Here is a 14,225-nt window from a genome sequence, read left to right as displayed (position 1 = left end):
TGATCTGAGTCAAAGTCAACTGAGTAATCAGTTTACTACAAATGTAACTTTGATCTGTTAAAACCAGATCAATTGTAGAGGGGTTTCTCACGGAAGAGAAACAAGTCGAATTATTGGGATAAAGAACCGAAAAATGACACTATTCCGATTATTCTGTCCACAATTCCACTGAACATGCGTTGCGTTTAGGTTCCCTATTACGAAAAATTTAGGTCGTTATTTTGTGAGTTTTAGGTAAATTGCCTTTGAAGAAATTTATTTGTTCATCGGCGCATTGAAAAGGCAAATATGCTCCAGCGATAAAATGCATTTCATGAATGGTTTCTATGCTTTAGTGTTGGAAGAAGGTAAAACTCAATGTTTGATTTGAAGTTGAACAAAAATGGGAGCTCCACCACCCATTCCAGTCAAATCGATGAACCACATAATGTGAGTTGCTTTCTAATTTGACAATTTGGGTTTTGACATGCACTTTATTCAAATCATTGGATAATAACACGTTAATTGTTAAAAAATGGCACCAGAGAAGAAGTGGTAGAGAATAGATACAATAAATATAATATAATATCTTATATTTGAATCTAAGTCTATGAAAATCGACTCAGCCATCTCTAAGAAATGGGAGATCCATTTAAGAATATTGGACCACTATTTCCGGTACTTCCATATCCGAAAACTGTTGACCGATTTAACTGACGTGAGATTATGAGGACATTTGTCAACAAGATCTACAAACTAGAGAAATTTATGAATAATTTTCAAGAAAATTGCATACCTTTACACGGTCATTTATAAAAAAAAAACATCAGAATCAAAAATTTTATCCTAATAACTTTGTTATACTGAAACCGGACTACGTATCAAGATAAAATTTCAGAATTTTGTATGGCATTTTAATACTTTCCATTTGAATCTAATGTTCACACCTGCTCCAAAATTTGATTTCATGATAATAATATAGAGTTAAAACCGAACTGTTCATATTTGGTTTACGTTAAACGCGTGATAATTGTCTGTTATTGAATTTATATAGAAACAAACTGCAAAAATGTCTACGTCGCAGAATTCTAATAATTGTGAAAAAGAAAAATGTTCGTTGACATCATCCGGAAAATAAAAAAGCCAGTTACCTTCTCTAGCTGTGGAAGTTACCATTGAGACACTATGAAAAAAAATGAAAAAAATTGTACTATGAAAAATATGTACTATGAAAGATTTTGTAGCTTGTTGTTAATATTCTGAACAATTACACTGTCACAAAAAATTATTCACGTCAAAGTTGGAAGCTTAATAATCGAAACAATGATCCAGCCATGATAAAAAGCAACATGTGCCTACAATTTTACTCAGAAAGGGTTCTTTTTACAGAACCGAACTCAACATTTTTGGGAAAAAACTACCAACTTCAAACAGAATGCAACTTGCTTCCGCATTTTCAAAAGATGAATACTATACTACGCAAAGTATTCCTTTTCAAAAAGAATTGCGATTGCTCTTTGCTTGCAGAATAGTTTGTAGAACTATGGAATAGGAAAATCTACAGAGAAAAAAATGAAGATTTCATTACCGGTTTCAAGAATGTGTCACTGTCGAATGCTTTTTCTATGTCTAGAAGAGCAACTCCAGTGGATAACCAAGAAGATTTATTTTCTTTTATCATGTTCGTAACTCTTACAAGTTGATGAGTAGTTGAATGTTCATGACGAAATCCAAACTGCTCTGGTAAAAAAATTGAATTCTCATTAATATGAGACATCATTCTCAACAAGATATTTTTTTCAAAAAGTATACTGATAGAAGAAAGTAAGCTAATTGGTCGATAACTTGATGTTTCTGCTGGGTTTTATCAGGTTTGAGGAGAGGAATTACTTTAGCGTTTTTCCATCTTTTTGGGAAGTAAGCTAATGAAAAACACTTGTTGAAAATTTTAACCAGGAGCCTCAAGGCAACATCGGGAAGATTCTTAATAAGAATATTAAAAATTCCATCATTACCAGAAGCTTTCATGTTTTTGAGTTTCCTAATAATTGATTTAATTTCATCAAAATTCGTCTCAATAATGTCATCTTGTGATAACACTTGGGTTGAAACATGATCATATTTTAGTGAGACTTCATTTTCAATAGGACTCACAACGTTCAAATTAAAATTGTGTACACTCTCGAACTGCTGAGCAAGTTTTTGAGCTTTTTCGCCATTTGTAAGAAGTATTTGATTTCCTTCCTTGAGAGCAGGAATTGGTTACTGAGGTTTCTTAAGAACCTTAGAAAGTTTCCAGAAAGGTTTAGAATATGGTTTAATTTGTTCAACTTCTTTAGCGAAATTTTCAGGGGGGAAACTGGATTAGGTTTGATAGTTATGATAATACCAACATTTTGCGTTTTTTTTCAGTGTACATATTTTAAATAGTGTCAAATCGATTTCCTACAACTTCTCGACAGACAAAAGTTGGACAAAGTAATAATATTTGTGCTACAATGAAAGTGCATCCAAAAGTCAATAGATCCTTTCTTAAAACCAGTCTCCAGTTGAAACGGTTCCTCCATCCGTACAAAACAAATGTTTTGCTATTCGCGAAACGTATGCGAAGTTTCATCCCAATCAGAGTATGTGAGATCTGATGACTTTCCTGTCAGAAATATATGTCGAACGGAAGTCTTCCGTTGGTCCAATACGTTTGTTTTCGAAACAGACTATTGAGCCGCGCGCCATTTTTTCGTTCAACGAACTCGGCAGGCAGAGGCAGACAGTTGTTATCCATTTGTGTAAGAGCTCATGAGTCGAAAACGTAACGTGAATAGATTATTAAGAGGCATTTTAAACCTGTCATGTTCTCTCAGGCTCAAGATATCATTTAATTCCTTATTACTAAATTTCATGCAACGTTTCGAATTTCGGTCCTTTGAATGAGTTGTTTCGAAATTTCAATCGGTAATTGATTACTAAACCTGTAGAAAACATACGATTTCAACCTTGAGGCCCTGTTGCTTCAAAATGCTGTCACTTGTAGATACTAAAGTTTCTTCAGAACAACACTCACGAATAAACAGTTGAAGCTTCCTGAAAACGAGCAACTCAAATGAACACAGCACACAGTACACTCACTCTCCCTGTTATCATAAGCACATTTTGAGTGCCCTCTTATCCGTTGAAAAGTAAACCCAAGCCCATACCGGCATCGGCTAGAAACTGTAAACAGAGAGGAAAAAAATATATAAACAATGCGAACTCAAACTCCTACGCGTACGCTCCGCTCTTTCGCTCAACCGGAGCTTTTATGCTTCAAGTTCAACTGGGCCGAATTTAGCCGACGACTCTCGCAGTTACTTTTCCACACCGTAACTTCTCACAGTCGAACTTCCATTCCTCTCGTGTACTCTTTGCGAGTACCGACGGTACAAACATCGCACGGCCGGTGCCTTCAGTTGCTCTTCATCTCTCTTCGGAGTTACGTCGGGTGTTAGCGCGTTAGGACGGTGGGATTCACGATACCTTTGGTCGCGATCTTCTCCAAGAGATTCCTTGGATTTCCTGGACTGTAATTATAGTGCCGCCGCGCGCGTGTGATTATTACAAGTGGCTCACGAATCGCGCAGATCAAGAGCTTAAATTTGTATGAAGTTGGTGCTAATTACCGTGTTTGGAAGAAACTGGGGCAAGTGTGAGTTTCGCTTCGATCTGGAAGCAGCATACATGAAGACACCGGTGTTTTTCGAGTTGGCCGTGAATCGAGTTCAATAGTATGGTTGATGATTCGCGTGCTTTTCTGGCTCGCGCGGTACACGGAAGACCAGCAAACAACAGTGAAAAGTGGATGGGATAAGAAAAAATAAAACGAACGCAACTGGCAAAGGTGGGAAATTATCGGTTCATTTATCGTGATTATAACCGGGGCGCGCGATGTATTGAGACGGTCCGGTCGCCCGCCCGCCCGCCAAAAGGAGCCTTTATCGGGGAAGACAAAGTGCACAGCGAGGAAGAGGCCACGATAACCGTTGGCCAAGTGTGTCTTCGTTCTACTGGGTTCGCGTTTAAGTGTGTTTGAACAACCGAACGAAGCCCGGTCAATTTATGCGCCTCCGATAAAATCGCAGGTTTCACCCGACTGCCGACTGTTGGCGGTGTGCCCTATGGTTAGCAATTCCCAGGAAATCTATAGTCGATTAACGCCGGTTTATACACTAACTAGCGGCTCTTCCATTCGGCCATGCGTTCGCTGCATTGATTGAAGAGTCTCGATAATTATGATAAATTAGTGGGAGGTCCGCTTCGTGGAAAACGACGGTGTCCCTGAACGGGATCTCGAATAAAACAGAAATAAAGGGTGGCCTAATAGCCGTGGATGATGATTTAGTGAGCTTACGTGATTGTTTCGTTTGTGTAGAAGAAGAAAGTGATTAGAGAGTCAAAAAGCTGAGCAAACAGTGGCTCAACAAAAAGAGAGGACTGTGTCAACAAGTGGAAGCAAACAGAAAAGGATTAAGAAGCGTTAAAGTCGACGGTGAAGTGTGATTTTCTTGCCTTTAGCTGTACCCATGTGAAAAAGGATCTCTTGAAACAAAAGTGTGTCGCCTGGTATATGTGCTCGGTACGTGTTTCCTAGCGGGATCGAGTGAACATAAAGAGGGAAGAAAAAAAACAACCGGGAGTTTTAATAGACGGCCCTGGCAGTGCGACAACGACGGTGAGGCAAACATTTTAATTTATTGTCATCAGAAGGATAATACGACCGACGAAGCACCGACTAAAGGACGAAGTCAACCTGTCTGTCGTTGGAAGAATAAAAGCAAGCATTCCGTTTCGCGTGGAGATAAAACCAAAGTAAGTTACCTGTTTCGGGGCCTTTCTGGGAACATTTATCGAGTTTGTGTTGCGTTGATTTAAATTGTTCGGAAATTGTTATTTGCTACTTCTGAGGACAGCGAAGTGGGAGTTTTCGCAATCGGGTTGGGACTTTATTCTTTGTTCTGTGCATCAATGAAATTTTTCAACGTAGTTCTACTACCGTACGGAATACTTTTGCAATATTCCGATTGTTTTCATCACTGGTAAAAGTTTGAAGGATTACGGCTGCTATCATTTGTGTTGTATTTATTCGCTAGAGGGCGTTTGGGTGAAACTATTGTTCATTGGAGTATTTTTAATAGTATGCTAGAATCGGAAATGTGAAAAACTTACGAAAATCACCACGTTTCTGGAGGTATGATATTCTTGCACATGAAGGATTGTTCTAAGTTTGTAGCAGAAATACGACAAGAGTGTAATCGCAAACACTCTTTTATATTGTTTTATTTTTACTTTTCGTATTCGACTCATCAGTGCGTTATCAGTTTATACCGAACTGCTAACGAGACTCAGCAGCTCAGCATAAACCGCTAGAAAGACGTAAAGTTAATGCCATTTGCAAAACACCGAAGTGCAATGTCCTACCTAACGTCTTAATCAATCTTTTGTATTTCTACAATTAACCTTTTGTATTACTACAAAAAGAATAGTCAAAATAGTTTTTCCTAAAAGATTGTGATCTTTCAAATGATAAAACGTTCTTTTTCTGTATTGAATACAATAACACATAAACTAACTCAGGAATTACTGTTCTGATAATGTTATCTTAGGAGTATAAAAAATTTGGTACGGTTTTTTTAGGAGTTAAGTTTATTTCAAAATAATTAGAATTTTAAGAATAATCAAAGTATCATTCATCGCTAGTTACTATTTTTCTCCACCTTTCAGGCAATTTTATAATTCCATCTCGAAAATATGTCTCGTCTTTTGAGGTGATCCAAGTATGATACCAATTTTCAATTTCTGCGAAAGAAGTAAACCGATGACCTGCCAGATCGTCGGAACGACCAACAATTAGAAAGAGCAATGTCTGGAGAATACGGCGGTCGCCGTAAAATGTCCCACTTGAGCGTTTCCAAATATTTTTTCATGGCTTTTCCGACATGAGGCTGAGCATTGTCATGTAGGAGAATAACTTTATCGTGTCGTTCTTAGTAGTCCGGCCGGTATTGCCTTTCTCATATAGAAAGGCTATACAATCATTGTGAAAATCGACTTTTGAACCGAGTCCTGGAGAGCCGAATGGCACATACCATTCGACTCAGCTCAAAGAATTGAGCAAATGTCTGTGTGTATGTATGTATGTATGTGTGTACGTGACGAATAATGTCACTCGATTTTCTCAGAAATGTCTAAACCGATTTTCACAAACAAAGATTCAAATGAAAGGTCTCATAGTCCCATAGAACGCTATTGAATTTTATCCCGATCCGACTTCCGGTTCCGGAATTACAGGGTGATATACACAAAAAAATGAAAAAAATGTCACTCACTTTTCTCAAAGATGGCGTGACCGATTTGCACAAATTTAGGTTCAAACGAAAGCTCGTATAGTCGCATAGCACGTCATTAAATTTTATTTTTATCCGCTTTCCGGTTCCGGAATTACAAGGCAAAATATGAGAAAATGCGCATTCAATTTTCTCCGAAATCCCTCAACCGATTTTTACAAACTAATTGCAAATGAAAGGTCTCGAAATTCTTTAAAAAGTCAACTTTGATCCGGATCCGACTTTTGGTTCCAATATTACAGCGTGATAAGTGAAAAATTTTAAAATCATTCATTTTTTTAAAAGTGATTGCGAATCGAGGTGCAATTGCATCTTGGTAAATGCATCTTGCAGGTGTAGAACATGTTAGTTCGTGGGTATATAAATCTACTTTGTTCCCCAATTCTCGCTTCCGAACGCACCGGTAATAGTGAAACAAAGCTCCAAAAACGGAAATCACTTCGATTTCTCAGTAACGGTTAAACTGATTTACACAAATCTTGATTCAAATTAAAGCTCTCAGTTTCTCTAAAGATAGTGTGCCATTTCATCCAGATTCGATTTCCGGTTCCAAAATTATAGGGCAATGAGTATCAAAACTTTCAAACTGCCATAAAAATGATGCAAAATCAGTACGCATCGGTACGGAATAACAAAACGCCACCGCCTAGCACACAGCGTGCTTTACTCAATTTTGTATAGCGTGCAGGCGACGACACGACCTGCCACTCGTATATTAAAACTGTATCACAAATTTAACTACCCCTCAATAACTCGTAATGTCAAAATGAAATCGTTCGAAAAATATATGTGACTGGCCACCAAGACTAAACAACTGTTGTTTTCGAATAACAGTTACCTTCACCGTGGCTACCGGTTTCGGTAATAAAAACGTGCTTAATCCACCTATCAGTGAGATGATACCTTTTTTTTATCAATCCGCTTGTGTTTTTTCATGAATATTCTTCGGTTTTCATGACATTATTTTAATGACCGTCGTTTTAAGCTGCAATTTGACATTTTAATTACTCATTACTCTATCTAAAAAGGTTACAATCGATTGAACTTTTCATGATATGTCGAAGTGAGTTCCACTTTAGAATTTACGGTAATTTAAGGTACTTCCAGAGCCGGTATTCAGGAACCAGCATAAACAAACCGATTCGTATGGCCATATGACGAATAAATTGCAATAGTTTTGAGTCCAACTTTCAAGCTTTTCGGGATTATCATCTTCTATATCGGTTTGAATTTTAAAAATTCATCCTCCTGTAATTCCATAGAATCGGAAGTCAGCATTGAATAAAATTGATTAATTTTGTGTGGGACTATAAGTTTATTTAAATTTGAATTTTTTTCTGAAATTCGATTTGGCTTTATTTGAGAAAACGATTGAGCTTTGAGAAACGATTCGATACTGGAGCCGGAATTCGAAAATCGGTGTAGCCGAAGTCAAACAAATTCACCTGATTAGTTTACATTTGTTTCAATATGTTTAAAAATCAGTATGGACATCTTTGAGAAATCGTAGTACGAGTTAAATTGTTGGGTGCCTTCCGAATCGAAAACTGAATACCACTAAAACTGAAATAAGTTTATTTGGTTGTCGACTATTCAAATCAGCAAATCTTAGATGATTCATAGATATCATTTGAATATTAGATCGGTTCAGCCATCTACGAGGAAAATAAGTTAAACAATTTTAATTTCGTTTCACATATCATCCTGTAGTTCCGGAACCAGAAGTCGGATCCAAACATAATTCAGGAACCTTGTTTAGGAGCATACGAATTTTCATATGAATCTGAGTTTGTAGAAAACGGTTGAGTCATCTTCGAAAATAAGGTAAAAAATTGAGTGAAATTATTTGTCACATACGCATTTGCTGATCTCGACGAACTGATTCAAATGGTATATGGGTGTTTTGTTCTTCCAGCATTTATTGCTGTAAGCAGTTTAAATCAATATAATTATAAATTTTGTAGAATTCGGAAGTACTGCCATCTTTCCACTATGTCATATTCGAACGATTATGTTGCCAAAAATGAACCGTGCTAAAATTGGTCCGGGGCAAAATGTCATGAAAAATAATGCTGTTCACAGTCTTTTTGGTACTTAGAAACTATTGTATGTAACAGTATGAAAAATCGTGTTTTACGTTGCTCCCAAGCCTTTCTTTGCCATACAGCGCTCAGAACTTCTACTGCTGGAATATGGGGGAAAAGTCGCTTACACAAAAAATTCGATATCTCCGTTAAAAATGGACGGATTTTAACAATCTATGGCTTGTTGGATAGCTATTACCATGCGGAATCTAAGTCTGAAAACATATTCTGTTTTCAAGGTCAATTGTGACAGATACTGTCAAAAAACTGCAAATTTTGACATAAAACTTCGTATAACTCAAAAAGTAAACATCCGATCTCAAAACCATTCAAAAGCGTTCTGGGTGACGGGGAGACCTTTCATTTGCGACTAGTTTGATCAAAATCGGTCCAGCCATCTCTGAGATCTCGACCTCTTAGTTGACAACACACATACACACACAGACATTTGCTCAGTTCGTCGAGCTGAATCGATTGGTATATGACATTCGGCCCTCCTGGCCTCGGAAAATTTTTCGAAAGTTTGAGCGAATTCTATACCTATTTTTATATATATAAAAATAGGTAAAACAAATAAATTTCATTTAAATTTGGTGTATACAATTTGTGAGAAAAAACCACCGATACGTCAACCGATAAAATGAGAAGATTGTGTAAATATCGATCTGCACATAATTTTTATTGTAATTTGGAATTCTTTTGATACATACATTCACAGCGAACCTGTATTTCGGTCGAATCAGAAATTTTCATTTAGTCTTTCGATTGAGTTCGAGTTTTTCATATAAAAAATAACACTCGATTAAAATATATGAATTGAACCTCACATTCGATCGAAATGCAGAATCGGAATAAATGTATGTATTTAAAAATTCCATATTGCGTGAAAAATAATTGACAGGTCGTTATTGTATCTCTGATAATCATCTCCCGTTTATCAAAGAACCCTCCCAGAAAATGTATTGTTAAGGAGTTTGTGTCTCATATGAAAAATCGGTATTATGCGGATATCCATTTCGAACTGATACGCTTTATTTAGCTTATTTTGCTAAAAGAAATTAGGCAAACCACATAATTTGGATTACTTTAAAATTCGAGATTTTATCAGAAGTTGACTAGAAAGTTTTAAAAAGAAATTATACGTTTGAATAATGTTGATGTTTGATGCTATTACCTACGGATAATTTAAGTACCGGATTCCGATTTCTTCTTTTAGAACAGTGTGCAAATACACCATACAATAGATCTCTTTTCGTAAGGAAACTTGGATCGTGGCTTGGAAATCTGAGAGATAGTGTTAAATTATCGGTCACTGCTAAAAAAAATTATTTACATAGCATATGTTATCAATCCAATGGATGTAAGGCTTGTCCCCAAAAGATCCGTTAATGGAATATTACTGATGCAATAGTCTTCGATAGGATCGAAACTGCTAATTTGTTGAGGCATCCGGCTAGATGACGATCCCTACCGAGTTTGAACCATCTTCCGCAATCGAGGAAACAGTCAGTTGAATTTAAATGATTTATGTTAAAGGAGAAAGTTGAACATTTCTTCTCGAAACTTGTTTATGTTGTTTATGTTTATTTGAACTTTTGAAGCGTCTTGGTAACAAGCTCGTAGCAACCATGGCAGTGTTGCTCCAGAAGATTATTTTTATCATTACCAAGGGGTGGCTCAATTTATGGTAACTGAAGGTGAATTGTTAACGGATTTTTCTTCGGACTGCCTGGTCGTGTCGTCGGTGCAGGGTTGCCACATTGAAATCTTTATTAACATCACATAACTGTTTACAAATTGAAAAGAAGATTTTTTTTCATTCAGATTTTTTATTCCGTTTAACATCAGGATAAATTTTTTTTCCTTATGGCTGGATCTAGTTGTCATCTTTTTCCTAGGAGGAGAGGCGATGGCTGTTTCTGTTATACTGGGGTTGCTTGGGGTTTGTGTGAAGGAAGCACCGTTGTCCTTGTACAGTGTATCACATGGCTTACCGTAGTGAACAGCTTTTTGGCAATACTGACATGTGGCCATCTGATTGTCATAGGTAACAAGTGATTTACACTGGATTCTTGTATCCTGACCGAAAGTCACACAAGAAGGTATAGCGCATGCGTAACAAACGTACGCCATTCAGAATACCGGAGAAAAAGTTCTTCCACTTTTCTTTTTGATAGAGAGAATCTCTCTATAAATATTCGGTTAGCAACCATTGACCGGGTATAGCGTGGTATTTTTTTCTTCCTGGGGTTATCATAGAATATTCACTTTTCATCCTCAATAACAATTCGATGTAAAAAACTCTTTCTTTGTTGCCTTTGAATCAACTGCTCGCAAGTGAAAACTCATCTTTCAATGAATACTCTCCGCTCAATTTTCTCGGAGATGACTGAACCAATTTAACGAAGCTCAGACTCGTGTGAAGGGTACTTTTTGGTTGTGGATCAAGTTCTAAAATGAATTTTCTGTCGTTTCTGGTGATATAATCGTTTAAGTGACTTATAATCAAAAGATTGGGTTCCTTTTCTTGACTGTCAGAATCTGTCAATTTTTATGGCTGCGTCCTGTTGTTTACACTATTCTTTAACCACTTGTGCAGTTGTTTTTTCGTTTTCATTAGTTTGTTTCGAAATGCGTGGACTTTCAGCAGAACAACGTCGAAAAATTGTGTACAAATGGTGCACGGAACGCGGACTGCCACTGAGAAAGAGAAAATGGAAGCAGTAAGTGCGAAATGCAATCAGGAAGTTCGGTGACGATAACACCTTTGAGGATAAACCGAAAACGAGTCGAAAAAAAGGTCCTGCTAACCCTTAGTTGGATAAACGTATCGTGAAGGCGTTCGAGCAAAAGAAGGAGGTTTCAGTTCGGGATGTGGCCAAAAAAGTGGGCACTTCGAAGTCAAATGTTCTTCGTGCTAAAGAACATTTGAATCTTCGAACCTATAAGAAGCAGAAACAACCAAAACGGAGTCCGAAACAAGAAGCATCGATCAGGCCGACCCAGAGAACCACAAATCGCATAAGGTAGCACGAATTAGATCGTTTAAAACGCTGTTCATAATCACCATCGCATAATCATATAACTGAAGTTCATATTTTTCCCCATATGATGCTATCGCACAAGCTCATTGCGACGATGAGCACACAATCGCATAATTGTTTGAACAACCTCGCCGTATACAGAATTGAACTCGCATTACTTCCATAAATGTTTGGCTGTACATGATATCCAAAATTTGTCTGAATTATATCGCATTGTACGTGAAACCCCTCGCACAAGATGATAATTCCTAGCATCCAATGCGATAGGCTCACAATTCTGACTTTAATGGCTGAATATAAAAATATTTGGTCGCATTCTAATACGGAGTGTTTTACTGAACATTCAAGAACACTTGTTTGAAAATGGTTAGGATAATTGAAAATTATCAGTATCATGGAACATTTATGTAAACAACAGACTTGTTCGTGAAACAATACGAACTTCCTCACAATAAGAAATTCTATAAACCTTCTCTTCTACGATATATTGTGAACACATATGTGTGAATGTGAATGATGGTTTACATCATAAAACGTAATGAGTTATTTCGCACTGTAAGATTTTAGTTATGCTTAGATATGCGATGTGACTCAGTCATCTGTAAGATAAAAGAAGAATGTATTCGTCTGAAATCGGCCTTATCAACAGCTATGGTATGGATGAGAGTAGACAAACTCGGTAAACGATCCACAAGTTTCAGGTTCGAGCCTCGATCCGTAAAAGCTCGTTGTTATTTTTTGCTTATTAGTAGGATGTATGGTTAGAATCGCATAGACACTTGAATAAACTCTCAAAAAAATATACTTACGATCGCATACATTACAAAAGAAAATCACTGAAGCTGATAAACTGAATGACATTAAATGCTTTACTACATCGCATCTAGTTTTGGATTTTTTGAAATTGCATGTATATCGCCTCCACTTTTTCACGCATAGGCCATATTTGCAGTATGCTCTGCGATTCAATTATAATATATAACAGAAGGATCCTGTTGTTTTCTGGTTAGATCTTGCTTCTTGCCACTACTCGAAATCAACGGTAGAATGGTATACTACCAAAAATGTCACTTTCGTCCCAAAAGACATGAATCCACCAAATTGCCTACAACTTCGACCAATTGAGGAGTTTTAGGCATTAACGAAGGCACATCTTAGGAAACATGTCTCGGCAGCCGAAACCATTCAACAGTTTGAAAAAGATTTCAAAAAAAAGTGTCCAAGGTTGTCACCAAGAAGTCTGTACGGAATTTAATGAGGAACGTTCGCAAGAAGGTGCGCCAGCTAGTCTACAATGGCTAAGTAGCAAATGTTGAGAATAATATTCTGTTGTTGTAGTCTAATATTAGCAGTATATCGAATAAAATTTGAATATCTAACACTTGTGAATTATTTACAGCGAAATCAAAGTGTGTCCATACTTTCTGGGACAGTCTCTATGGCCATTTGAACTAAGCTGCGTGATTAGAACATTTTCTGAGAATAAGAACAAGGTCTATCTCGGTGGAAAATTTAGTTTTTCTTTTGGTCCGGTGAAGCCTACTTCGTTTGAGTTATGCTTCTTATTTTTAACTACCATCGTTTGCATTCAGAAAGCCATAGGAACAATCCAATTATGGCATTAAAATCGGTCGGAGTAGGTAGTTTGAGTTATGAATTGTTGAAGGAGCAAGGATGAATCTAAGGAGCCGTGGAATCGTAACAACAATCGACCCGTTCCACATGTCTGAAATTAGCAGCTGACTCAACTCGCACAATTTCACACCAACGAGAGCCCATAAACGCACGTATCTCCCCGTTTTGCCGGAGCAGGTCTTATCAAAGTTGGACCACTGAGCTCGCGTTTCACCGTTATCAATTCCGCGAGCTCACGGACATGCAAATGTTAGAACGCATGTTGCAATAGTACAATGTAATAACAAACACCAACAACAACAATAATAATAGTATCTCTCACAATACCGACTACATATCTGTGCCATTTCAATAACATCTGAGCCCGGTTTGCCTAATACTGACTGGGACAGAGATTGATGGCTACAATAATTCTAGTGTGGCGATCCTCGTACTGCACGCACATACTCACTCATGCACACACACACTCACATACGCATTCCCGAACCAATCAAACGTCAACTGATAGCAAATCTCATGCGAAAATAGCACACTCCACTCCGAACTCTCGCAGCAGCTGTCGAAGCAATCATTATTCATGGGATTTCTAATTTGAACAGGTTTGCTTTTCGCAGTTTTGTTTATCTCGCCACTGCCGTCGTCGTGCTGAATGGCTAAGAGGAAACATTGCCATCGGAAAACAACTGGAATAACAAATCATCGGGGGCAGATGGTGACTGCCCTGGCGGTAGGATGCAACCCAAGAGCAGTGCATTCTTTGAACAAAGAACAGAATCCAACAACAAAAAAAAAACAAAATCTGCACAGATAAGCTATTTCGAAAGTTTCGTTAAGTTTCGGCAACCAAACTACCGCGAGTCCCGCATATTTTACTCGGTAAGCGCAACGGTGAGCCGGTAACTGCAGCAGTGGAAATTCGAAGGAAACAAACCGATTGTGGTGTGGGTGATGAAACTTCAACTATTGTGCGGGACGAACTTCGGAAAACTTTGCCAAAGGAAAATAATGAATTCTGTTGGAAAGTATTTTTTCCTCGGTAGCTGAGGGAAATGGGGGAGATATATCAAGCCCGGTGTGGAGTCACCCCCATTGATTTGGTGAACAAA

At 37.6% G+C, this 14,225-nt stretch overlaps 1 protein-coding gene across 2 annotated transcripts in view; it reads left to right on the top strand.

The window, feature by feature from the left end:
• The first annotated feature begins 3,436 nt into the window (after positions 1-3,436).
• The window catches only part of LOC131429611 (netrin receptor unc-5-like), a 532,527-nt gene continuing 521,738 nt past the window's right edge, over positions 3,437-14,225 (top strand). For both annotated transcript variants that reach the window (XM_058593842.1, XM_058593841.1), the window contains exon 1: positions 3,437-4,821. The gene's annotated coding sequence lies outside the window, so the exon portion shown is untranslated. The remainder of the gene's footprint in view (positions 4,822-14,225) is intronic.

This window comes from Malaya genurostris, chromosome 2 (assembly GCF_030247185.1).
Source record: "Malaya genurostris strain Urasoe2022 chromosome 2, Malgen_1.1, whole genome shotgun sequence".
NCBI classification, from domain to species: Eukaryota; Metazoa; Arthropoda; class Insecta; order Diptera; family Culicidae; genus Malaya; species Malaya genurostris.
The sequence above is the reverse complement of the archived record's forward strand: the minus strand, read 5'-3'. Positions and strand labels throughout refer to the sequence as shown.